Genomic DNA, 26,497 nt, shown 5'->3' on the forward strand with positions numbered 1-26,497 from the left:
CCCTGGCTGAGCGCCGTGACAAATAACAAGGCTGCTTTGCAGTGTTGTGATTGGTCAGGGGGCCTGGCTGTGCTTCCTGTTACAAGACGAGTAGAACAGGAGAAGAGACGCAAGACTGACGGCAATGTATGGGTTTTTTGCACACTCAACGCCCTTGTGCAAGCCCACCGCCTGCCACCCGCCACTGGGTCTGATGCCTACCAATGTCCAGGTCTGGGGTATTATAAAACTTACAAGCCTAACCATTCCTTGAAAACATCCGCTTCCCATGCTTTGGGTAGTATTTATTTCCACATGCATTGCAGATAAATCTGCTGTAGTAAATCCATGTACGCCTAGCAGGAATCATGGAAGGTGTAAGTTGGATGTACTGTCAGCCTTAAATGTATATTGACAGCCGAAAATGCCTTTATGAATTGGGCCCATAGTTTCTTTTATACAACAGTAGGTTACAAGATGACTCCTTTTTTACCAGATACATGTTCCAGTCCTGGTCTTTTATTTTACATGGCGCTGTAATGTGATGCAGCAGCTCTAGTAATATGGTAACATGCAAAGCTTTATCAGTATTTTATCTGTGCCAGTGTTAAATAACAATAAAGAAACTTTGAGAAAATGAAAGGCCTCTCTGCCCTTAAATAAAGCAGAAACTATACTAGTTTGAATGGCCAACACTGCTTTTTTCGTATTGAAATATTCCTATTAAAAGAACTTTTTGAAAAAAAAAACGGTCTAGACAGAGATTTGGAGCAATATTCATTAAGGGCTAATGCACGGGCAGGCTACACCAGAAAAATATGGAACAAACTCCCTTTTAAGGGTACTATCCGGTGCATATGCACAAGTCTTAAAAAAAGAAGCGGGGAACTGACAAAGTTAGGCAGTATGTAAGTGACATAATGGCGCGAGACATCAAACAAGCGTAACATCGCACGTTGCATCACAACCCATGACAATATAGGGAGTGACATCAAACGAAGCAACATTAGATCTTAATACCATACACATATGTTTAGCAGGTTTATAATGAGTACATTTAAACGCATTTAACAAATTAGAATTTGTGTCAGAGTTGTGCCAAAAAATTATGCAAAATCTGGGCCTCAACATATACATTTATTCTTTTAAACTCTGCCACATAGAAATTTGCAACAATGAGAAACGTTGCTGTACATCGTTTTTGCTTAATTGGTTGCAAAGTCTGCGTTTTAAAATATTTTATGGGTTTAAGGCACCTGCTGCATAGATCTTTATGTGCCCAGTAAATCTCAAGGAATAAAAATAATGGTAAGATAACCCTGGAGGTTAATGCACTTCCTGGAGAGATCTGTGTTTTCTCTAGACCCAGTTTCATTCAAGGAAGAATAAAGGGTTAATGTGTCTCCTGCAAAGCACATCATGTGACACGCAGAAGACAGATTTTTATTTTATGTAGATGATTGAGTTGGTTACTGCTTTTAACACAGAGATCCTTTTTAGGCTGTTTGCTAAAGACATCTTCAGGACATTCAGAAAGCTCATCTTCAGGACATTCAGAAAGCTGGCCTAGGAATGCATTTCGCCCATTGCTTTCCATTTGATCTGTGTTTTGTAACTTACATTCTCTGGCTTTCTATTTGCTGACTTTATTTGCTTTAGACTGTCAACCTTGATTACTATATTCTTCCTTGACCTCGCTTTCTGTAAATAGGGCTTTAAATCTTGTTCTTATCTTGTTCCATGTGCTCTGCATTCAAAGAAAGAGGTCAAATGCCAAACTCTTTCTTCAGAGGGAGCCTTGTGTTTACTTTTCTTCCTCTGACTTCAAAGTGAGAGAATTTATGGAACAATCCTGCTGAGTATCAATGTAAGAGGAGAAGGTATGGATTTTTTTTTCTAGCATACAAAAAAATGAACTGTGCTGATGTTTCAGAATATATCAGAATTAGTACAAATGAAGCAAATTTTTTGTAATTCTGAAATTTGAAGACAAATATTTGAATATTATCAAAATACATCAATACACTAGGTGATTACATTTGCACACATTATTGTTTGTGTGCAGTAAAACCTTATTTCGGTGCAGATGCAATGGTCATTTCAATTGAAAATGTGTTGTCTATAATGGCAGTGTGCTACCACATCATGCATATTCCACACTACATCACTCCACTGCATGCCCTTTCACTCTATGCCATGCCACTCCATTCTACTGCACTTCACTCTACAACATGTCACTCCTCTCTATGCCTCTCCAATAACACACTCTTCAACACGGCACACCATGCCACTCCAATCTACACCACTCACTCCACGACACAACACGCCACTCCACTCTATGCCTCCTCACTCCACACCACTTACCACACTCCAATCTACCCTACTCCACGATACCCCTGTCTACCCCACCCCATTTTGCTCCAATCTACTCCACTCCAATCTACCCCACTCCACTCAATCTGCCCCACTCCACCTGATCTGCCCCACTCCACCCAATATACCCCAGTCCAATATACCCACCCCACTCCAATCTACACCAATCCACCTCACTTTAACTCAATCTATCCCACTCCACTCCAATCTACCCCAATCCACTCACTACGATCCAATCTACCCTACTCCACTCTACCCTAAGCTACTCCACTTTAATCTAACCCACTCCACTCAATCTAACCCAATCAACCCTACCCACTCCAGTCTATCCTACTCCACCCTTATCTTCTGCACTCCACTCAAATCTACCTGTCTACCCCACTCTAATCTATCCCAATCGAACCCACTCAACTCCAATTGAACCCAATCCACTCTACTCCAATCTACCCCTGTCCAATTTAGCCCACTCCATTCCAATTGACCCCACTCCACCATTATCTAGCCTACCTCAATCTACCCCACGCCACTCCAATCTACCCCACTCCAATCTACTCTACCATAATCGACCCAATCTATCCCCCTGCAATCTACCCTACTCCACTCTAGCCCACTCCAATCTACTCCTCTTCACACCTGTCTACCCCACTCCACTCTAACCCATTCCACTCTAACCAAATAAACTGCACTCCGGTCTTGCCCAATCTACCCCACTCCACTCTACCCCAATATATCCCACTCTACCTCAATCTACCCCACTCCAATCTACCCAATTCCAGTCTAACTCACTCTTCTCCAATCTACCCCACTTCACTCCAATCTACGCCACTCCACCCCACCCCAATATACCCTGGTTCAATATACCCACATTCCCCCACTCCAATCTACTGCACTCCAATCTACCCCTCTACCTCACTCCAATCTACCTAACCCCATGCCAATCTACCCCACTCCAATCTACTCGCCTCCCCTTCAGTCAACCCAAATCCACCCTTTTCCACTCATCCCCAATGTACCCCACTCCACTCCAATTTACCCCAATAATTATCCCACTCCACTCTACTCTAATCTACCCCGTTCTACCCTACTCTAATCTACCCCAGTGTACTAAACCTCAATGTACCCAACTCCAATCTACAATGCTATTCTACCGAACTCCACCCTACCCCAATCCATCCCACTCCACTCTATGTCAATCTACCCCACTCCACTCTACGCCATTCAACTTTACCCCAATCTACCCTGTTCCAGTGTACTCCACTCCATGCCACTAATTTTTAGCCATGCTGAATAGCCGCCAGGCTGCTGTACAAAATGGCTAAAACACATTGTCATGGCCAATAGCTTTTGCATAGAAGAACCCTATTGGCATTGCCAATGCTTGTGTTGGTTGCAGTTCATAAATTGTAATCCTTTTAATAAAGCACAGTGAGCTATGAAGGGTATGTGACTCCTACACCTTGTAATCCTCACTGTCTTATATAATACATCCTGTACACTGATTTACACACATATGATTTATTATCATTGTATAATGTGTACTTGTGATGTAAAGTGCACTGACGCCCTGCATTTGGATAAGTAGCACAATGCCCTATGAAAGAAGTAAAACGAAATAGTGGTATTTAAAATGTTATTTGTGTAAATACTGGGCCAGTCTGACATTCTGACAGTGCATGCATATGCCTTCTGCAGGGGAATGAACAAATCAAAAGCATGCCTCTTTTAAGCACCTGCGAAGTGATAAGTGCCTGTTTCCCCCTCCATTGCATTTAGGTGAGAGGCTCCAATAACTCTAGGCCAGAACACTCAGTCAAAAGGAGGCCGGATGGCCCCTTAACTTTGGCTTTTGTTTTAGTCTCAGCTGGAATTTAAAATAACAAGGCCAAGTTGCTGCTCATTTCCGTTGGGCCAACTTCTTGGAAGGAGAGACGGTGTCCACCCTGTGAAAAGAGTGGGTAGATGCTGTCTACCCCCATGTGTCCTCGACTTGTGTCCTGGGTACTACTAACTGGTTAAAGAAAGCATCCTCTATCCAGCCGTCCCCCAAAAAAATATCAGACGAAAAAAATACTAATAAAAAAGAAAACTTAGGAGTGATCTGGGAACGAATCTTAACCTTGAAGATCCAATTCAATTTCAATTCAATTTCAATTCAATTCAATTCAATTCAATTTCAATCTTTATTCACAGATCCACAATTCTTATTGGCGTTCCATCAAATAAGGTGTCTCAACAATACCGTCCCCTTCACCAAAGCCAGAAATCACCCATTAGTGACTGGTGCACCAGTCAACTCCCACCCCAAATAACTAAGCATCGCTACCGAGGCCTCCCTAATTAAAAGCTTGCACAGGGCCCCAAAAAAACTGTAGTTGGCCTGATTAAGGCTGCCAGTAAAACTGAAAAAACGCAGACCAGTGCTCACCAGTCAACTCCAGAATCACATTCTTTACCCAGCGCCTCTTCTTTAAATGCCTGGAATGGCTGGTGTGTATTGCAGGGCACCAGCCACAAATATCCCCATCCCCTCCTTTCAAAGACAGGCCTTCAGCTCTCTGTGAGTCATCTGCCCTTTGCTTGCTCTACTCATGCTAGCGCCTAGAAGCAGTTAGGTTTTACACTATGCACTGACTCTTTGCTTCGGCCCATGGTATGGTTGTCTTCTTCAGACAGCGATCTCTACATTCACTTATTGACAAATGAAGCCCCGGCAGATGCAAGAGTTCACTGCAGGACTCTCATCTCCTCCCCTGGCTCTTCAAGCGGGCACTGCCGCCTCAGGATTCCTCCCCGGCACAGGCGTGAGAGCAGCACGGATGCTTCAGCCATGGGACCGGGTGGCACATATCCCAGAGTTCCTCTAACCGGGGCGGGCGTTGCATATCCCAGAGTTCCTCCCTGAGCAGAGCTCGCCCCCCCCCCCCCCCCCCCCCCCCCCGCTCCCTGGGTGCGGCCTCCGCCTTCATCGCGACACAAGGTCTGCCGAAGGAACCTTTGTGCGGCCTGCGCTCTCCAAACAAACAATGAATAACTGTTCCCATCTGTTTGCCCTCCCTGATTAACAGTAAACAAACGCAGCCAGAGCAGACACTGGCAGCCAGCGGCCTCCATCTTCCCGCTCGGAGGCCCTGCAGAATCCCAGGACAGAGCAAAGCGCCGAGGAGGGACTGAGACAACTGTTACCCCCTCCCACTGTGCAGGGCACAGAACGGTACCGAGATCAGGGGCATCTAAACCGTAATGTGCGGCGCTGCAGCTGCCTATGCTTAGTTCCTTGGTGTTCTTCGGAGCTCCCCCTCCCTATGCAGCTTCTGCATAACGTGCAGAGCTCCAGCTGCCTTCGCTTGGATCCTTCGTGCTATTCAGAGCTCCATCTGCCTATGCTTAGTTCCTTGGTGTTCTTCGGAGCCCGTCTCCCTATGCAGCTTCTGCATAACGTGCAGAGCTCCAGCTGCCTTCGCTTGGATCCTTCGTGCTATTCAGAGCTCCATCTGCCTATGCTTAGTTCCTTGGTGTTCTTCGGAGCCCCCCCCCCCACCTCCCTATGCAGCTTCTGCATAACGTGCAGAGCTCCAACTGCCTTCGCTTGGATCCTTCGTGCTATTAAGAGCTCCATCTGCCTATGCTTAGTTCATTGGTATTATTCAGAGCTCCACTGCCTATGCTTAGTTACTTGGTATTATTCAGAGCTAAATCTGCCTATGCTTAGTTCCTTTGTATTATTCAGAGCTCCATCTGCCTATGCTTAGTTCATTGTATTATTCAGAGCTCCACTGCCTATGCTTAGTTCATTGGTATTATTCAGAGCTCCTATGCTTAGTTCCTTGGTGTTCTTCGGAGCTCCCCCTCCCTATGCAGCTTCTGCATGATGTACAGAGCTCCAGCTGCCTGCGCTTGGATCCTTGGTGTTATTCAAAGCTCCATCTGCCTATGCTTAATTCCTTGGTAGTATTAAAAGCTCCATCTGCCTATGCTTAATTCCTTGGTAGTATTAAAAGCTCCATCTGCATATGCTTAGTTCCTTGGAAGTATTCAGAGCTCCTGCTCCCCATGCAGCTTGTGCATAACGTGCAGAGCTCAATCTGTCTATGATTAGTTCCTTGGTAGTATTCAGAGCTCCATCTGCCTATGCTTTACCGTCGTCTAAGCTTTGCTGCCCTCCCGTCCCTTCCAGATGAACCTTCCAATAGGACTGTGAACCCTTTACATTTTTTACGTTCCTAGTTCAAGCACTAGTCACCCTCCCTTCCTTGTACCACATGGACGGATGGAGGGATGCGCACTGGAGCGGACACCGGACCCTGCAAGTTGTGTCTGTCCCCGGCCGGTTTAAGATGTCGGATCGCTCTACAACCCCCCACTGGCCTAGCGCTATCACTGCACCCGACTTTGACTAGATTTTACACGGATTCCAACTTTCGCTGCTGCCCTGCGCCTTTTCCAGGTCTTTTTTTTCTTTTCGCCTTTCCTCACAGTGCCACGCATTCACCTCGTTGCTGCACCTCTGGGGTGCAAGGAGGCGCACACAGCCCCCTCATAACAGGCTAAATCAGATCAGGAGAGGGTAAGAAACAAACCCTGTAATGCACTCACCTTCAGCAGAGGAGAGAGAAAGGAAGCTGCTCGGCACCGCCCCAGGCCAGAGTGAGGAGGGACGCTGCGGCCAGCGCCTATAGTGGGAGGAAGGGAACACCCCGCTGGAGGTGGGCGGGAGGGCACTCCCTGCCAGTGCCAGCCCCGTGAAATCTGAGGCCTGCATCTCTCTGACTCACTAGCGAAAAGCTCACTAAAAGCATGTATTTATCGGCCTACGGGGCTAGGTTTCAACATCACCGCCCTTATTTTCCTTTTCCCCATCTACCCTCCCACTCTTCCTTTTTCCTTCTCCTCCCCCACATACAAACGTTGTATCCCGACTCTCTCTAATCTTCTATACCCCACTCCCCATCCTCTCTCTTCTCATTGCAGCCAAGGTTCCAGATTGCTATGTGTGACATATTCATATTTTCGGTGTAATTATGAGTGGCATTTCCACAAATATGAGTGACACTTTCTCACAAGCAAAATCAAGCAATGAAGACGAGGGAAACATGAATATCAGAAATTACACCCATATGAGCAATGAGCAGGCGCGGTGCGTCCATTGGGGCGTAGCCCCACTAAGCCCCATGGACCTACCGCGTCGTCACTAAAAGCCAAATACAAATATTTAAAAAAATCGCGCTATCTGCCGGCCGGGAAACCGGGAGACTCCTGGAGTGCGCAGGAGGGGGGGGGGGGCCTGCTGCAGCTGCGCAAGTGTATTTTTGGGCACAAACATGCCCGCACATGCGCAGATCGTTTTCCTGTGAATTCCCCCTTAGAGAGAGGACCAGGGGGCGGGCCGCAGCCCCCGGGGTTACACAGGGCGACTGGGCGAGGAGTCATGGTGCCCCCCCAGCCAATCCTGGCGCTGCATACAGTGCCAGGATTGGCTGGTCAATACATAGCCCGGGTACATAAACCCCTGTCTGGGGGGGCAGAGCTCTCCCTCCCTCCCTCGTACTGCGGCCTCTGTATGAGGTTTGATTGAAGACTTGACCTCTGACCTGACCGGACCCAGGAATACGACGAGTACCGAAGGAACCGCTCGGCCAGGGAGACCCGGCGTTCACACTCAACTCAGGTATGATCAGAATTCAGAGTGCTAGGATACGGCCCCGCTGAACCCCATCACCGCCACATAAATAATGAATGTGCACTATGGTGCTCCTGCCTCTTGTGTGGGCCTATTTCATGGAACAGTGGTCGGGAAAAGTAAGGACTCAAGTTTGGAGCACAAAAGTTAGCACTGTTCTGCCTAGACAATAAAGCGACCTCTTAGCAGTCACAAAGCGTGCCCGTGGCCCCTTCGCCGTGTCTGCCAATGCAGAGCGCGGTGAGGCGTGTCACGGGAGGTGCATAAACATAACATAACATAAACATAAATTCGCTAAGTCCTCAGCATCTCAGGCACCACCTCACACTGCAGAGTACAGCCTCCTAAGTCCATGCAGCATCAGACGCTGCCCTCTTTACAAAATGAGCTCGCATGGGAGAAAGCGGGGATTCCCATTTTGGTGTGTAGTTCAGTTGTAGAAATGTATACATGACTTTGGGCTCAATATGTATGTTCCGATTTTGGTGTGAAGTTGTAAAAATGTATACATGACTTTGGTGTGAATATGTACCATCAAAACTTCAGGGCCACACCAAAGGGGAGAGGATGTGGTCTGACGGTTAGCGCGGCCGACTTTGGTGCTGGGAAACCAGGTTCGAGCCTCTTATCGAGCCATAAAAATGTATACATGACTTACTTTGGTGTTAAATAAATAGATATTTTAAAAAACAAATAGAAATGATATTTTGACTAAGGTGTGAAATTGGTGTCGAATAAATACATGTTTTAAAAACAATTAATATTAATCATGTATCATTGGTGCTGGAGTACAAGGTTCGAGACTGGTATTGAACACTGACAAGCTGTGTGCAAGTTATATGGTCACAAAAATACATGAATGATGGATGGATGATGGATGATGGGTGGATGCATGAATGGATGCAGGATGAATGATGGGTGGATGGATGGGTGGATGGGTGGATGCATGAATGAATGATGGATGCAGGATGGATGCAGGATGGGTGGATGCATGAATGAATGATTGATGCAGGATGGATGCAGGATGGGTGGATGGATTGATGGGTGCATGAATGAATGATGGATGCAGGATGGATGGATGGGTGGATGCATGAATGGATGCAGGATGGATGATGGATGGGTGGATGCATAAATGAATGATGGATGCAGGATGGATGGATGGGTGCATGAATGAATGATGGATGCTGGATGGGTGGATGGATGGGTGGATGCATGAATGAATGATGGATGCAGGATGGATGGGTGGATGGATGGATGGGTGGATGCATGAGTAAATGATGGATGCAGGATGGATGGATGGGTGGATGCATGAATGAATGATGGATGCAGGATGGATGGGTGGATGCATGAATGAATGATGGATGCAGGATGGATGGGTGGATGGATGGATGGGTGGATGCATGAATGAATGATGGATGAAGGATGGATGGGTGGATGGATGGGTGGATGCATGAATGAATGATGGATGCAGGATGGATGGGTGGATGGGTGGATGCATGAATGAATGATGGATGCAGGATGGATGGATGGGTGGATGCATGAATGAATGATGGATGCAGGATGGATGCAGAATTGATGGATGGATGGGTGGATGCATGAATGAATGATGGATGCAGGATGGATGGGTGGGTGGATGCATGAATGAATGATGGATGCAGGATGGATGGGTGGATGGGTGGATGCATGAATGAATGATGTATGGATGCAGGATGGGTGGGTGGGTGGATAGATGGATGGATGGGTGGATGCATGAATGATGTATGGATGGATGCAAGGTGGTTCGGGCTCGCTCGCAGCGCTCGCTGCGCTCGCTCGCTGCGGTGCAATATGCAAATTAGTTTACGCCTCACCACTTTCAAATGTCACCAGCCGCCCCTGGCAATGAGAAACTGTTAAGTTAACTGCTGCAAAGCACCAGAAATGGGAGGGCAATAATCACTTCACCAACTTGGCCTCCCTAACAGTATGTGTGAGGCCCCTACAAAAAAATATTAGCCACAGCAAGCGGTCCGCGGCCCATTTGGGCCGCCGCTACGTGCCCAGCCCCGGTGTAGCCAGCCGCCCAGATGAGTGGCCTGAATGAGTCAACACACTCCAAAGTCGCCAGTGGAACTCTGCTTATCTGTATATAGAGATAACTCTAATCACTAGTATATGCAGTAGACCTTTGTACTCTCTACCACTCCTATGTGACTCTTAGAGTATATCCATTCGTATCTCTTCCCTATGTTTATAGAAATAACTCTAATCACTAGTATATGCAGTAGACCTTTGTACTCTCTACCATTCCTATGTGACTCTTAGAGTATATCCATTCGTATCTCTTCCTTGAGTGACTTTACTATTTGTACATTTGCAATTTTTCTTTCGGTGTGTATCTCTTCCTTGTGTGACTTTACATCTTGTACATTTGCAATTTTTTCTGTTTGTATCTTTTATGTAACACATGTAATCCTTAGTCCTTATGTTTTGCAACTGGTTCTAATGTAAAGCGCTCTGACACCTTCGGGTAAAGTTCGCTCTATATAAAATTGCATTAAATAAATAAATAAATAAATAAAGATTAAGAGCCGACGTGGCAGAGAGCACATGGGACCACATGGGCATTCATTGGGGGAAGAGGCTCAGAGATATGCACACAGATAGCATGGCAGGTAAGTGAGCCAGGGCGCTGAATAATTTCAAGTACGTTGCAGAAAGCCACTCTATAATATAAACCAAATTGCAACCGCATTAACACACTCCAGGGGCGCACTGTGATGGAAACTGTTGACATTAAACTTACTTAAATAGCCAGGCGAGCAGCAGCTGGGCAATTCGGAGCAGTGCCACTGGCCAGCCTGAGTCCCAAAACTTTAGCCACCTGCTGTGCGCCGCCGCTGAAGACAGCAGTAGGACGTAATGTCAGGTGCAGTGGTGATAGCAATTGGGCACTGCCTCTCCTGAAACAGAACACTCAGTCAGAAGGTAATGCTGTGCCCAGGAATACTATTGATACATTGTAGCCAAGCTCCGCTTCAGGCAGGCCCGATGCCTGCTGGGAGCGCACGCTCGTCGCAGCACCATTCCAGCTCTGGTTTCACAGTCGACATAGCAGCACTACGGCTTGTCAGCAGAGGCAGAAGCTATGCCTATTATGTGAGACTTTGCATTTCAGTGTGATGATGCGGATCACCACACTAAAATGCTTTAGTCTAACACTTTATGCGTGGTACTTAGCAGGGCTGCTCTACTTCCTCACTGCTTAACACCACCCCTTCCTTTGTTTCCCTCTCTGCTCGTCTGCCCTTCTTCTCTTTTCCCTCTCCCGACTTAAGTTAAACTGTATCCTTATCAAGAGAATCTTCATTTTGGCATTTATGATTCCCAATGGTAGTGGTCCGGGAACAATTGGGGGCGCTGCCATCAATGTTACATTTACAGACAGAACATTTTCCATTGAAATGGCTACTTAATTAACACAGACTTAAAGTTTTACTGATATAGCACACACACAATTGATAAAGTGTGGTGGGCCAGATAATAATTATCATATGTATATCACCAAGTTAGGCGTCTCTATTTATTTTGATCATATTGAAACCTTTGTTCCCTTCACACTTCAGAATTCCAAAAAACAGCATCATTTGTGATTTCCAAACTGCTGATAAAGTTAAAATATTTATTTAAAACCAAAAAAGAAAGCAACCACAACGGCGGACTATAGATGCTGCACTTCACTCTCTGTTTCCTCGTAATCAACTCGTCCGTGCAAAACAATTCCTGCACCTGCCGTTGTTCGGTACAAAAGCTACGCAGAATAGAAAATTGTACTTGTTTTGGAATGGTGCACCAGTAATCTTATCCAGAATAATGCAAACAGTCGAAGTGATAGGTGTTCCTTTTTATTTTCCTTTCTGATCTTTTAATTCCATATGAAAACACCCAGCCAATGCGTTTCGTTCAAATAAATACCTTGAACTTCATCAGGGCTTTCTAAGTAACAAACAGATTGTTTAAAAATTCCCAATACTTCATACGATGTGTACATAGAGATTGTCCTTTGTGTATTGAACGATAAGCCATCAGTGAAAGCTTTCTTTGATAATAAGCCATAGCTCGTGAACACAGATAGCGTGCAGACGGCTTATTGCGCTTTTGTGGCATTACTGACGGGCTATCACAGCTGTGGCCATTCGTATGGATTATTATCAAAGAAAGCTTTCACCGATGGTTTATTGTTCAATTCATAAAGGACGATCCCTTACATGTACAATTAACTGTCAAGTTGAGTGCTGAACCACGCTGTGTGTTTTGAACCCCTAAAGTCACTATATTGACCTGAGCTTAACCCTGTGTTAGCTATGGCACAGAGCATACTGCGGTAACTTGGATACAATGAGTTAAGTATTAATGCAGTACGAAAACAGTAATACATTAAAAATATAACACAAGAAAAATCCCAATCCAATTAAGAAAAATAGAGTACCTTTGAATGACTAACACTTCACCAAATCAACAAAAATGCAATAACGGGAACACGAGATATGAATTTCTCAGTTTTTAAAATAAAAATATTGCCAAAAAGCATTTAGCACCAACCGAAGTCAACTGGACATGGTCAACTGGGGCTCAGGTATGCTTTGAGGATAACTGCGATGGAGCGGATACGAGTACCAGATTTGAAAGGGTTAGAAGTTTTACCATGGTACATAGTCTCAAAAATGGAAGGTCAACATCTTCAACAGGGCAAGGCAGCAGGGTGTTGCCAAGAAGGGCTGCAATAGGCCAGATAGCCAAAGGACGTAGTCTCAAAGGAGTTTCTGGCTTTTGGCGGGGAAACTCAGAGCGGGTGAAATAAGAATGTTGTGCCCAGAAAAGTTCCCTCGCCTTTCTGATACTTTTGGCTCTTTAGCTCAGTCACTTCTTTGGATCTCAAATTCTTTCAGCGGGGCAAGGTTGCAGGGTGCAGCTAAGCAGACCGCCTGTTGGCATAGCTAGACTCACAGCTATCTTTGGAAAGCCAGAGACCCAACTCAATTCCAGAGAAAACATTGCCAGAGGGTAATGGCTCACCTGGTTGTCAGCTATCACTACTTAGTGGATTACATTAGGAATAACTTGCTTTGCAGAGACCAGATGACACCTGCCAGCTGTTATATTGGCTCCCTGTGTCTCTTAGAGTTTCCACTGTCTGCCAATTGATGGTATGCCACTACCTGTATTTTTTAGTGTGCATGGGTGCTTTGGGTACCATCTCCTTGTCACTCAGGGTCACTAGGGTAACCTCTGCACGGTTCCCAAATATACTAGGGCAAAATCCTCCACCAGCCAGCACTACACTAGCAATCCCTGGTGTAGACCCATCAATGGGAGGTAAGGGTACATCTTGGGGAAATGGCATCTGCCTTCTTGTGTCCTGACTGAAGGTATTGGTTGAGACTGACTGGGAAGGCCCCTGAGACTTCTTCCTGCTAAAATCTCTCTTCCAGTGGCCTGTAGAGGAATGGAACTACGTTCCCCATGGAACAATTTTGGGGACCTCTAGAGAACTCCCTTTAGTTATTTTTGCCTTCCCCTTGTTTTCTGCTGGTGGAATTCTGGTCCACCTTCCTTGTGGTTTCCCCCTCCAAATCATTGATATAGCTAGACACTTTGCCGCTCGTGGCGGTCCCTGCCTTTGCCATCCCATGGCGATACCAAAGGGGATGATGGACGGAGCGTTTGAGCAAATCAAACACTCACCCCCAGTCAACTGATCTGGGTTTAATCCATCACCATTCTTTAGCTCACTCCACCACCCCAGTTTAGACTTGGCCATATGCAAATCAGTCTGACCCTGTGCCTCATGGGAACAGTCCAGCCCGAACTGCCAAGCTATGTCTTCCCTGGACCGGAAACAAGCATCCTGGGACCGGTTTCGGATTCATAATCCTCATCAGCCAGGCTATCTTGAATCCAGTGGTAGAGTGAGCAAGGGACCCACGTCTGGGCATACCCTGCCAACTTAGGGTGAACAAAGCGATACCAAAGGGGATGATGGACGGAGCATTTGAGAAAATCAAACACTCACCCCCAGTCAACTGATCTGGGTTTAATCCATCACCATCCTTTAGCTCACTCCACCACCCCAGGTCAGACATGGCCATATGCAAATCAGTCTGACCCTGTGCCTCATTGAGACAGTCCAGCCCGAACTGCCAAGCCATGTCTTCCCTGGACCGGAAACAAGCATCCTGGGACCGGTTTCGGATTCATAATCCTCATCAGCCAGGCTTTCTTGAATCCAATGGTAGAGTGAGCAAGGGACCCATGTCTGGGCATACCCTGCCAACTTAGGGCGAACAAAGTGATACCAAAGGGAATGATGGACAGAGCGTTTGAGCAAATCAAACACTCACCCCCAGTCAACTGATCTGGGTTTTATCCATCACCATTCTTTAGCTCACTCCACCACCCCAATTCAGACATGGCCATATGCAAATCAGTCTGACTCTGTGCCTCATGGGAACAGTCCAGCCCGAACTGCCAAGCCATTCCATGGCAGCCACATGTAAGAGCGGGGGGGGGGGAGTGGGAGGAGGCTGCCGCCCCCAAATCTTGTGTGCTGACCGGGGCAGACCACTCCCCCACCCCTCCCCCCTTGCTATGCTACTGTGCCAGATACCTTCTTTGACACTCTTGTGTTGATCAAGAGGTAAGCTTCATTTCCAAGCTCTCTGGGCACATGAGCCTGGTATCTATCAGGTGCTGGCATAACTCTGAAAAACAATTACTTAAAATATGGTTTCTTATAATTAGACTTTACAGCCTACAATAATCCTTTACTTTGGTGCCCTTCACTGAACGATCCAGTACCTTTATAGATGAACCCATGCATCTGTGGGGTGGCTTGCAGCAGGCATAATGCCTTTCAAGTTCTGAGGTCAATGGGGTAGTTCTCCTTCTTGGGCCCCCTGCTCAGTGTTAGCCCTCTTTCCTTGCACATCTTTGTCAGCTCTGCCATGCTAAGGGTTTCCATGCTGCTCAGGTGTACCTCTATGCTTGCAAAATCACAGGGGCAAAGATTGAGGACAGGAATTAATTTAGGGAAATCAAAAATGACAGCATTAAAGCCAAAATACAATGAAAAATTCCAAAATAAAATATTTGTTGTTGATTTAAAGAAGGATTTTTAATTGCAACTTAAATCACTGAGTGTTCTGTAAAACACAAGTCCTGGATCCCACAGCTGAACACCAGTGTAAGAAATTGTGTTGTTAATTAAGGTTGGCGACTAGCCACATTAAGCAACAAATCCAAACTGTGCCAGGGTAAACCACTAGTCAGTGTGTTAACAAAAGCTCAACCCCTGGTAGCTATGACACAGAGCAGACAGGCTTACGTTAGGGGCAATGTGTAAAGTATTTATGCAGTACTAAAACAGTAATAACATCAAAACATAACACAATACAAATCCCAAAGCAATTTAGAAAAACAGAGTACATTTTAATAAATGAAATGACACCAAAATGACAAAAACCCAATAAGGTCAACGGAGATATGAATTTTTAGAATTTTAAATAAAAATAGTGCAAAAAAGCATTACTTGCAACCACCACCATCTAGTTATGGTAGACTGGGACCTAGATCTGATTTGAGGCTGCTATGATGGAGCATGGGTAAGATACAGAAACCAAGTTCGACCTAGTTGGAAGTTTTACCTTGGAACTCTGTCTAAAAATCAGCAGTCTAAAATCTTCAGCAGGACAAAGCAACAGGCTGGTGCAGAGGAGGTCTCCACAAATCAGATAGCTGTTGGATCAAGTCTTGGTAAAGCCATTGGATTTTGGTTAGAAAGCAGTAGAAAGTAGAATTTCACACCCAGACAAGTCCCTCGCCAGTCAGATACTTTTGACACCCTTGCCTTGACAAGATTCCTTCATTTGCATGTAGTCACTGTTTGGGAGCTTAGCTTCCTGCTGTGGGGCAAGACTGCAGACTGAAGCCAAAGAGGGCTCTCCAAGACCCAATACTTTCTCCACGAGGGCCCACAGAATTGGATTAACTGTTGAAGAAAAGCTCAGAATGGGAGAAACCAGAATTTTCAACCCAGCTGCAACGCACCTTGGTTGGATCAACTTAGCAAGTTTGTCTCATCCTCCAGAGGTCTTTGGAAGCAAAAAAGATGCTAAAGTCCAGGATTTCAGGGTTGGTTAGAGAAGTCCAGCCAGACCAATCCAAGGATTCCAGGACCTCAGGCTCAGGGGAAGCACATAGGGGTCAAAACTCACTCCAGCAGAGGCCAATCTCAGGGATCAGGTCAGGTCCTGTTGGAACTGGTCATGTGGGCAATTGCAGGAAATTGCAGGAAAGGTCACTTATAGCTTGTATCTCTATAGCTTGAACAGGAGGTCAGCCCTCTGACCCTTGGAGTCCACATGTTTGTCCTGGGTACAGAAGATAGCAGGTTGAGTCCTCCAGGCCCTTTCTCAGGTTATAGACACAGATTCAGTCCACTTCTGATTTTCCTCATGTCCAGTCATGATCTGAGGAGAGTACTGGGGTTGCTACATCTATGCCTGCCACCAGCTTGTGGGTGGGGCTGATCCCTGACTCCTTCCAAACCAATGGGGTATACATTTATAGGGGTTACCCTATCCATTTTTGCAGCATTTCCTGTGTGCCCTACTGCACATAATCCAACAGTGTCTCTCTCTGCCTAAATCTAATATGTTGAAACCTTTTTCCCCTTGTGTAGAGCCTGCATGCCTACCCTAGTGGTGTGTGCCAGGGAAATTAGCACCCTCTCCTCTCTGGCCATCTCAAACCAGTTATTGGGGCAGTTTAATTACCCTTCCCACTGGAAACAAAGGACGTGGCCTGTGCAGGTGTCATCTTACATCTGCCTTTGACAGGGTAGGTCCATTTGAAGTAAATACATTTCCTTTGGCAAACTCAAATAGTCATCCCACCAGAGGAACAGAACATCTCCCCTTACTCAGGCCTTTCTCTCTGCTCTGGGAACAGTTTTCACACCTCAGCTTGAGCTCTCATGAGGCTGCAGCTAGATGCTAATGCAAATTAGCCTTCGGGGGATTTAGGTAGGGAAAAGGTAACTTTCTGAAATTACCTTTTCCATAATATTTATTATCACCCAACTTCACTAGTGAATAGGACTTTTAATACATGTTAAAAAGAGTGCAAGAATAATATTTCTAGTTGTTTCCTAGCTGAAGATAGCATTATTACATTTAATATTGCATCCAAGAGTTTCTCTATTGAGCAGCGAGACTTAACTACAGTTAAAATAGCTTTTAGGTGCAAGTCACTGTAAAGACATGTTTAACATTACATTTCTACAGGTCATACTTTTAAATATATACACAAATTGGAGCCCTACTCTATCATGTTGGACTGTCCATGACTCTTTCTCAAAAAGAGCAAAACATGCTTTTTTTTAAATATATAGAACCATTACCTACCAGGGTTTTTCCATGGTGGCTTGCTTCATCATTGGGTTCCTTCCCATTCTGCTGAGGAACAGCGAATGCTGCAATCAATGAGCTACATGGGAACACTGAATAATAGCAAACTAATTGTAAGAGAATAGGAGTTGGGAGGGGGTTCTGTTCAAAGATACCTGGCTGATAGCAACTGTTGTTTTAATAAACACCAAATCTGCTTTATCATCTCACTTCACGGAAGAGAAACATAATGTTTCACAGATCAAATTCATTGTTTTGGAAATCGTTCCTAAAATTGAAGGTCGTGACAACTCCAACTACCTTCTCCGCAGAGAAAACCAGTGGATTCAGAAACTTTCAACCCAGAAGCCTACGGGCTTGAATGAATGAATTGAACTTGCATGTTACCTGTAACCAATTGCTCTTATGATCATTTGTTGTGCCTACAGCGTTTGTATATTATACATTTGACACTTATCACCACACACATCCCACACCATCACTAGCCTTAGGGTCACCAACTTGTTGATGTCTCCCACCATCACGGTGGCGTAACACACTAATCCCTTAGTCTTACATTCCTCCCAATTAACAGACTGTGGATCGAGTCCCCACTCTGCCACGTTATTCTGACCTTCCATTTTTTTCTTCTTTTTGTACTTTATATTTTTTTATTTCTTTCTTGTATATTGCACATCACAATTTTAGCCGGTAATTTAGACCCTGCGACCACCTGCTAACCGCCCGGGCGAAGGCATCCAATCCTGAATTTCATCCTCTCTTTTGCGAGTGGAACCTAACATTCTCGCTGAGTCTTTTTTCTACCTTGTTAGTCATGTGATTGCTCACATGATCGGAGATCTCTCCCTTTGAATTTAGTAGCGCGACCGACTCCTTCGTGCCGCATTCACTGAAACGAACATTGGATTACCTACACCTTGGATTCAACCATTTCAGGTTAGTTTTAGTCCCGCTTTTTCTCGCACACCACCACGCTTTCAGACCCCACACACCGAACAAACAGTAAACCAATTTCTGCACTCTCCTTTTGTTACAGATTGTGAACCCTATACTCGGAAAGGCATGTAAGTGACACGGATTTTGTCCATCATGTAGATTGTTTTGCATATGAGTGTCATTATGGTTGTGACAATTTGTTCACGATATTATCAAATGATTAACCGACCAGCACATCATGTTTTACCGAATGTTAATTAGCTTAATCATGTTGCCTCAATTGTTTGTTCATTCGTTATTTTACCGCTCACTAACGGTCATTCATCATATATTTTTTATAGTGTCGTCTCCCTGATGAAGGGCATGAATCTAATGCCCGAAATGCATTGGTGATTTTGAAATGGACATTGCCTGATGTTATCAAATTGTTTGGAAAAAGATAAAAAGCTACTAATATGATTTGAAAGACAACTTTAAATAAAATGAACACCTGAGAAAAATTGCTAAGGAAGTCTTCTTTACCTAGAAGACGATCTAATGTGTGCCCACAGGGGATGATTCCAGACTTTGTCTAGTCTCACTATTTCACTGTTTTAATAAATGCCCCAGTTGTTATGGTTAAAAACTGGGAAAGAAAATGTGTGAAGTTCTTATGGGTACTGTGCCCTTGACTTCTTCCTTTGTTCTGGTCTACATATTTTTGCCACCCTTCCCTGTGGCTTTCGTCAGGACTGGAAATCTCCCCTCCTGAGACCACGCCTTACACAGTTATACAAATTTTGCAAGGTGCATTCCAGTCACGCACCATGCATGCTAAAGATTTCCTCACCTACTTGGTGCCTCATTCATTGTATTGTAGTAACACTTAATAGTACTCCATAGGCCACCGGATGCAAAGCGAGCCTGTAGGTACACCACCTTTAAGGTCCCCGCCGGGCCCATTAACCTGTAATACTGTCATCCATGCCTGAATGATATATATCATTTCAGTCCCATTTGAGAAGGTGTATGTGTGTGTGGGGGGAGAGGATATGTTAACATCTGATAGCCACCAACCTTTGCAATCATTTCTAAGCATATGCAGAGACTGCATGATGGCGGTTCCTGTCTATGCTATTTACATGTCACCATGACCGAGCCCTGCATTACACTGTTTTTGTTTTTTTCCCCAAAAAGAATATTCTGACCCGGGATCTCCTTTTTAAAAAGGCAAAAGAAAATGCTCCCCTCGCCATGGGAGTCCCCTTCGCTGGCGAGGGGAGCATATTGCAGTTTTCACTGCCCCTTAATGCCACGCTTTTCCTGGCTGTGACAGGCAGTGAAATCTCACCTCTAATTCCGCCCATCTGAAATAGGTGGGCAGAATTAGAGGTCTGCCTCCAATGGTCCTTCATCTGTAGGGTCGTCGGAAGGGAGTCATTTCCGCCGTGATTAAACTTAAGGTCCGCCCGCATATAAATTTGGCAGGCGGACCATTATCTTGGCGGTACAGGTACCACCAAGCTATACATCGACCCCTATGTCTCAGATGAGCCACTTAGCACAAAGAAACAGCACAACACCATCTACGACACCATTAACCACTACAGCATCACCCTCCAGCCAGACTTCATCCACAAGGGGTAGGAGAAGGTCTGCATGTATGGCCAAACTCCTGGGCACTCCTGGAGAGCCTTCATCCCCCCTCCCACCCCCCCAAAAAAATAGTGTTTTTTTTTACCTGTACAACTGCAGCTTCAGAACGTTTATTTGTTGATTATTTTGTTTAGGTTACATTTGTTTGTTGATAAAATGTGTAGGGTGTGCAATATCCCATAATAACTTTCTAAATACAACCCGGACTATATATTGCATTGATGACATTCCTGCTCTGATTTTCACACAAAAATCATGGGGTTGTCATTACTTTGTATCACTTCAAACTAAAATAGCTAATCAAGCATGATCCTGCCTGCTTTTCCAGCTCTTATGAAAAACGAAATTGTCCTTTTTCTTGTGCATTGATAATAGTGTTGTACCTGGTTGTCTCTGGTGTTTAATAGTTTTTCTCAAACATCTTGGCGTCATTCTTGTTAAGTATTGCTGAACTGATTCAATTCGTAAATCATCTATACATATATCGAATCCGGATGTATGTCAGTACAACGCGATCTTTTAGATCGGGGTACTTGACATCGCAGATTTTACAACGCAAGTCGTTACAACGACTTGCGTTGGAGGGCGTGGATTTAGTAATTTATAATTTTATATTCCAACACCAGTCCCCGTATCAGTAGGGAAGGTGTTGGAATATAAAATTACAACATTCCTTATCCCACAGCGCCATCCAGCGCAAGTCGTAGTAACGACTTGCGTTGTAATAGCTGCGTGGAAAAGGTCGTGCGGTGTAAACACTGCGTTGTAAACGACGTTTCCCATCGAATCCAGCATTTTTCTCATGCAATAAAGTTGTTTTCAGCTCCACGTGGCAAGTGGTGCTATGTGTGTTCAGTAGCCAGGCACATTGGTAAATCTTGCAGTGATGTAAAATGTGAGTTTGGTAGGATGTGAAGGAGTGTTGTGTGACAGATGTTTTACAATGTTAGACCTGATGTGTACCAGATGCGCTTTACTAGGTACTTTGTGGTCCCAGACCCACCCTTGCAAGCATTCATCAAAACACATGCTCGCTGTGAAAGTGGTGTTCACACTAGCAACGTCTGCATTTTGTAGCAATTATGAGCTGTCAACATTGATGATGTCAGTGGTGTCTATGGTTAGTGGCTGGAAAGAGTGTCAGCTGTGGGTTTCTACCAGGGATGGAATTTGTGGAATGTCTAAAATATGCCTGGGTGAAGTTCACGTAATTTCCAAAAGGAAATTATTCGATATGGCCAAAGGAGTATGTGAAATTAGGCAAAATAACAAGGTCATTACTCAAAATGGCATTTTTGGCATGTTGCACTATTTTGCCGTGCAAAATGCGGTATTGCATCTGTTTTTGGCGCAAGGACGCATTTTTTGCTAAAATCTAATTCAAAGTCTCTCTGATGCCAACAACAGCCACTCGCTTTTGTTCTGTTTACAATCTTCCCTTGCTCCTGTGTTTTTACCTGAACAACGTCTCAAATATGCTACTTGGCATAATCGCAGGAATTTTGCATAACAGTGTAACATGAAATGCTGGGAATCAGGCAAGATTACGCAGGCATAAATTAAATTATACCCGGGTCTAATCTGTACTTTGTCTGATGACGATGAGTTTGTCAATTAAATAGCAGTTGATATAAGTTAACATTTCCATAGAGAAAAGTATGGTTAGGAGGCTGATTGATTCTGGGTTCCACTTTCCGGAAGTGAACCTTGTTCTTGATGTTGGCTTGTGTTTTGTGTTGCAACTTCATGCTCTGCAACATTGTATCAATTTGGTGAGGCTTTTGGAAGTCTGTGATATAGGCCACTCTTTTCAAATATCCAGACCTCCTCTTGCTCGTGTTTACTTCTTGCGTATTACAGAGTTCAGATATGTGGTGTTTGAGACTTTTGGTCCTAGTGGAGAGAAGTTTTCTTTGGTACTGTGAAGAGTTGAGCTGACTATGTCTACCCATGATTTCATGTCATCTTTTCTGGCATTTTGTACATCAACACTTGAGGGTCTGTTGTAGAGAGGCCTTGAAGACTTTCTTAAAATACCTGTGAGGTTTTTTTGTAGGCTCTGATCCACTTGCGTTGAGTTGTGATGTGTTATGTTCAATAAGGTGACATTATAGTCTGTCAGGGTGAGCAAGCGAACACGGGCAAATAAAGGATGGTATTTAAAGTGTTGCCCTTGAAGTACGTTTAAGTAGTTTTGTGCAGTGTGATTTTTCTGTGTCTCTTTCATGATTTCTGTGCGAGCATTACTTGGTAGGTTGACATCCCCACTGTAGATGTTTATTGGAAACTGGGGAAGAAAACCCACATTTGGCAAATTCGTTGTTGTAGTGTTTTGGGTGTTTGGGAAGTCTGTGAATTTAAAGTAAAGGAAATGGGTAATGTAGAAGGAGTGTAAAGTGATTGTGCTTTGTTAAAATTATGTTTTGGCCATTGAGGTCAATAGCTAGGTGTGTTTATTGATAATCGTGATTCGGCCTCTGCTTGTGAGAACGGCTCTGGTGCCGATCTGAAGGACCACCTTGGATGAACATTGGCTATGTTTCCATCCAGGCTGCTTTTGGTTCGGAGGGATGCTATGTACAATTTATGGCAAAATGCGGAGTTTGCATTGATGACCATGAAATAAGATGACTGACATTGGTGTGTAGAGTTATTGAGTGGATGGTTGTGTATGGTGATCTGCATGAGATTGTAGGTTCGATCCCCGGCTCAGCTCAGCATCATGTGACTCTGGGCAATAGCTCACTTAATCTTTCCAACGGCCCCCAGGACCTTGAAACCCTTATTGGGTGATATGTTCGCGCTTTATAAATAGGAATTATTATAGGAGGGAGAGGGTTACGTTTTGCGGGATATGGGCCATAGGTATGCAGTGATGTAACTGAGTTATGTGGGCTGTAGAGCTTCCTTATTTCTTCAGGCACTGTCATAAGGAGTTACTGTTTGCTTTAATTGATCATAGGCTCAGGACACCTGGGGTCAATCACTTTGGGAAGACTGAAAAGAAGAGAGTGGGGTCATATTAGCTCAAGGATCAATCAGGAGTAAGTAGGGACGGCAGAAAAACGTTTGCCTGAGATTTTCAAATACTTGAATTGCAAAATGTCGGTTCTTTGAGGTCCTGCTAACTGATTTAATGTCATTTCGATTGTGGAACCTTTTAGGTGAAAATGGACTCTTCTTGTTGAGGTCTTCCTGCTTGTCGTTGAATCTTTCAGCATTGAGTAAAGTCCTATCATTGACATGCACCACATTCAGGCACAACCGCTGTCACTGAAAGAGATCTTTCTTGACATCAAGAATTTTATCGCTGTCGTAGTAAAGGATTTTTCTTACTGCTGACACTTCTTCATAACGTAAACAGAACAGATGATGGATGGAAGGCTGCACAAATCACATATTCACCCCAAGTCACATATCTGGGTTGAATACATCTTTTTTTGCTCACCATGCTATTCCAGTTTTGACCCAGCCATATGCGATTTGGTCTTAACCCTGCTTCCCATGGGAACAGTACATAACAGCAGTGGCGGCTGCCGCCAATTAAAACTGGTAGGGTGGCGGGGCGGGGGGTAGAGGAGAGGTTAGAAAATAAAAACCTCTTACTTGCCACTCTGCTCTGCTCCCGCTGCCGACCTCCTTGTTGCTCCTGCTCCTTGAGCCCCTGAAGTGGAGGGACCTAGAGGCACAGGCTCCCCAGGCAATCCAGATGCTGCTCTCTAGCACAAGCGCAGCACCAGGATTGGTCTGAGCAGCCACGTTTGCCGCTCAGAAGGTGCCTGAGAGCCTCTGGGGTTTCTCCAACTCGGCTGTACAATACAGCCGGGTTTGAGAAACATAAGTGCGCATGTGTGTTTGGCTGGGCTGAGACGCCTTGCCAAACACACATACGCACTAATACGTGCAGAGTACTCCTCCAGGTCCCGCCCCTCCTGTCAGACATAAGTAACTCCGACAGAGATATATAAAGCGATAATAACAATGTGTTATTATCATGTTATTTATCATCTGCTGGCAGTTGGGTGACACTCCTCCCCCCATTACATAGGAGCCACCCCTGCATAAATGGCACCTTTGTCAGAGGCAAAATTTCTGTCACTGAGAAAACTCGCAAGAAAAAGAGAAATGGAAATGAACAAGCCGGGGAATAAGTATTTATGACTTATAGTGAAGTTCCTGCTCCAGAGCTCCATTACGAAAACAAGAGGCATACCGATCCAATAGTACTTAATCGGTCTTGTTCGAGGATTGATGATGATTGCTTCAAGGCATGTACAGAGAACCCACACCTATTGCAAGCCTTCTTCATTTCAAACCAGAAGTACCATTTGCCACCTCATGAATCTCCTGATCCAGAAAATCAATTCTATTTGTCCATAAATTGAGATCACTTTTATTTGAGTAATGAAAATCCAGAAAGGGTTCAGGGAATTAGTATTTAGCACCTTTATTGTGCCAGATTTTACACCATAAAAGAAGGGCTGCCTATGGTGCAAAACAAATTGATCTGCTTCTATGGAAGTCACAAGACAGCATAAATTTACTTTATTCCAGATTACTGGATCAGAAGATAGCATCTATACCAGTTGCCATCGTGGATCTGTTTTGGGAGGTGGATTTGTTTTATTTAAGACCTCCTTGGCTTCTGTATGGTTAGCGGTAAGTCAAATATACAAAGGAGAGCATATGATTCAACTACCCTGTGGATACAGAGTCATGGCAGCTTTGTCTGTGTGGTGGTTGATGTATCCATAAACAGTTCACCTCACCCAGTCTTGCTGTTCTCTGTTCCTCCAGAAAAGAAAGGCAGGAAGTGAAATATGTTAGTGAAGACCTAAGCTCTTTGGCACTGCATCACTTGCTAAAAGTGCAACAAATTGGATAACTATTCTGGGCAGATATGATAATGAACTTGATTGATTGAAGACCTATGAAATGGAATTTAAATATAATAGATTATATGGAATTTTTTAATGTTTTGATTGTGCATTTGTATATATGTGTTGAATATTGTATCTGTGCCTTTTTATGATATTAAGTTATCGAATAAAGTATATGACTGTTAATGAACTGCTCAAAACAAATAGTAGATTCATCAGTAAGCTGTGGAAGAGGTGTGGCGAAGCGGCCAGGGTGCCTGACTCTGGACCAGAGGGTTCACGGTTCGATCCCCGGTGCTGGCGGCAGGTTAGCCCAGCACCATGTGACTCTGGACGAAAGCTTGCTTCATCTTCCTGACGGCCCCCAGCGCCTTGACACCCTTGGGTAACTGTGCGCTTTATAAATACAGGATTGCATATACAGATCGAATCAAAATCTGCAGTTTTAAAAGGACACGAACAATGGACTTCGCTGCCTCAAGCCTCACACTGTATCTTAGTGCGATTGTTTAGAACATTCTCCCACCCTCCTCACCCCTAGACTAAAGTGTTTCCTGCTCAACTGCAGATCGGCCCGGAGACACTCCTCTGGCATCGCGGAGCTCATCTTATCAAGGGGCATTGATCTAGCCATTCTGACTGAAACGTGGTTAACTGAAACATCCACACCTATAATGGACATACTAGTCCCCCCCAACTATCTCATTATTAGACTCGACAGGAACGGCAAGACGGGCGGGGGAATCGCTTGCATCTACAGGAGCAACCTAGCTGTCACTGAAGGCCCCTCCCCCTCCCTCTCCTCCTGCGAACTCATCTGCCTTGATATTACTAGTGAGGGCAAACCTGTGTGTTCCCTTCATGTTATTTACCACCCACCCGGTGACAACTTCATCTTCTCCCAACAACTAATGGACACGATATCCACCAACGCCGGTCGACAGCTCAATCAAATTTACCTGGGAGACTTCAACCTCCACTGGAATGACCAGAAAGACACAGTGGTGAAGAGCCTTAAGACTTTCCTCGACGCGCTTGACCTCACCCAAATCTGCAACGGTCCGACACATGAAAAAGGCTCTATCATTGACCTTATCATCGCCAAAGAAGACTCTACCCAACTAGTCGCAATCGAACCATGCGACTGGTCAGACCACCACATCATCACCTTCTTCATCAACGAAAAGGTCAAACTTAACCCGGCGCAACCTGCCAAAACCAAGATTTGGAAGAGGGACCTGAAGAACCTTAACCCAATGTCCTTGCCTGCCCACACAGGCAGTCTCCTTCTTCCCCCGACGGACGTCTCTGATGTGCATTCTTTGACCAACCTCTACCTAGACTCCATGTCTACAATAATCAACGAAGCCGCACCCTTGCAATTGAAGAGAGTCTCCACCAAGAACTCGAACCCATGGTACGATGGCAGACTCAATGAAGACAGACGTGTGATGCGCTTAGCTGAACGCGCGTGGAGATCTGACCCCTCAGCACTGAACCTTAGAACGCTTAAGAATAAGAGAAACGCTTACTTCAGAAAAATCAAACGCTCGAAATCAATATTCTTTAGC

At 44.9% G+C, this 26,497-nt stretch overlaps 1 protein-coding gene across 1 annotated transcript in view; it reads right to left on the reverse strand.

Annotated features, from left to right (window-relative positions):
• The window catches only part of LOC144799939 (protein S100-A10-like), a 35,049-nt gene extending 27,935 nt beyond the window's left edge, over positions 1 to 7,114 (reverse strand). Inside the window, exon 1 of the mRNA XM_078671569.1 lies at positions 6,946 to 7,114. The gene's annotated coding sequence lies outside the window, so the exon portion shown is untranslated. The remainder of the gene's footprint in view (positions 1 to 6,945) is intronic.
• Between the last annotated feature and the right edge of the window lie 19,383 nt (positions 7,115 to 26,497).

Source organism: Lissotriton helveticus, chromosome 12 (assembly GCF_964261635.1).
Source record: "Lissotriton helveticus chromosome 12, aLisHel1.1, whole genome shotgun sequence".
NCBI lineage: Eukaryota > Metazoa > Chordata > Amphibia > Caudata > Salamandridae > Lissotriton > Lissotriton helveticus.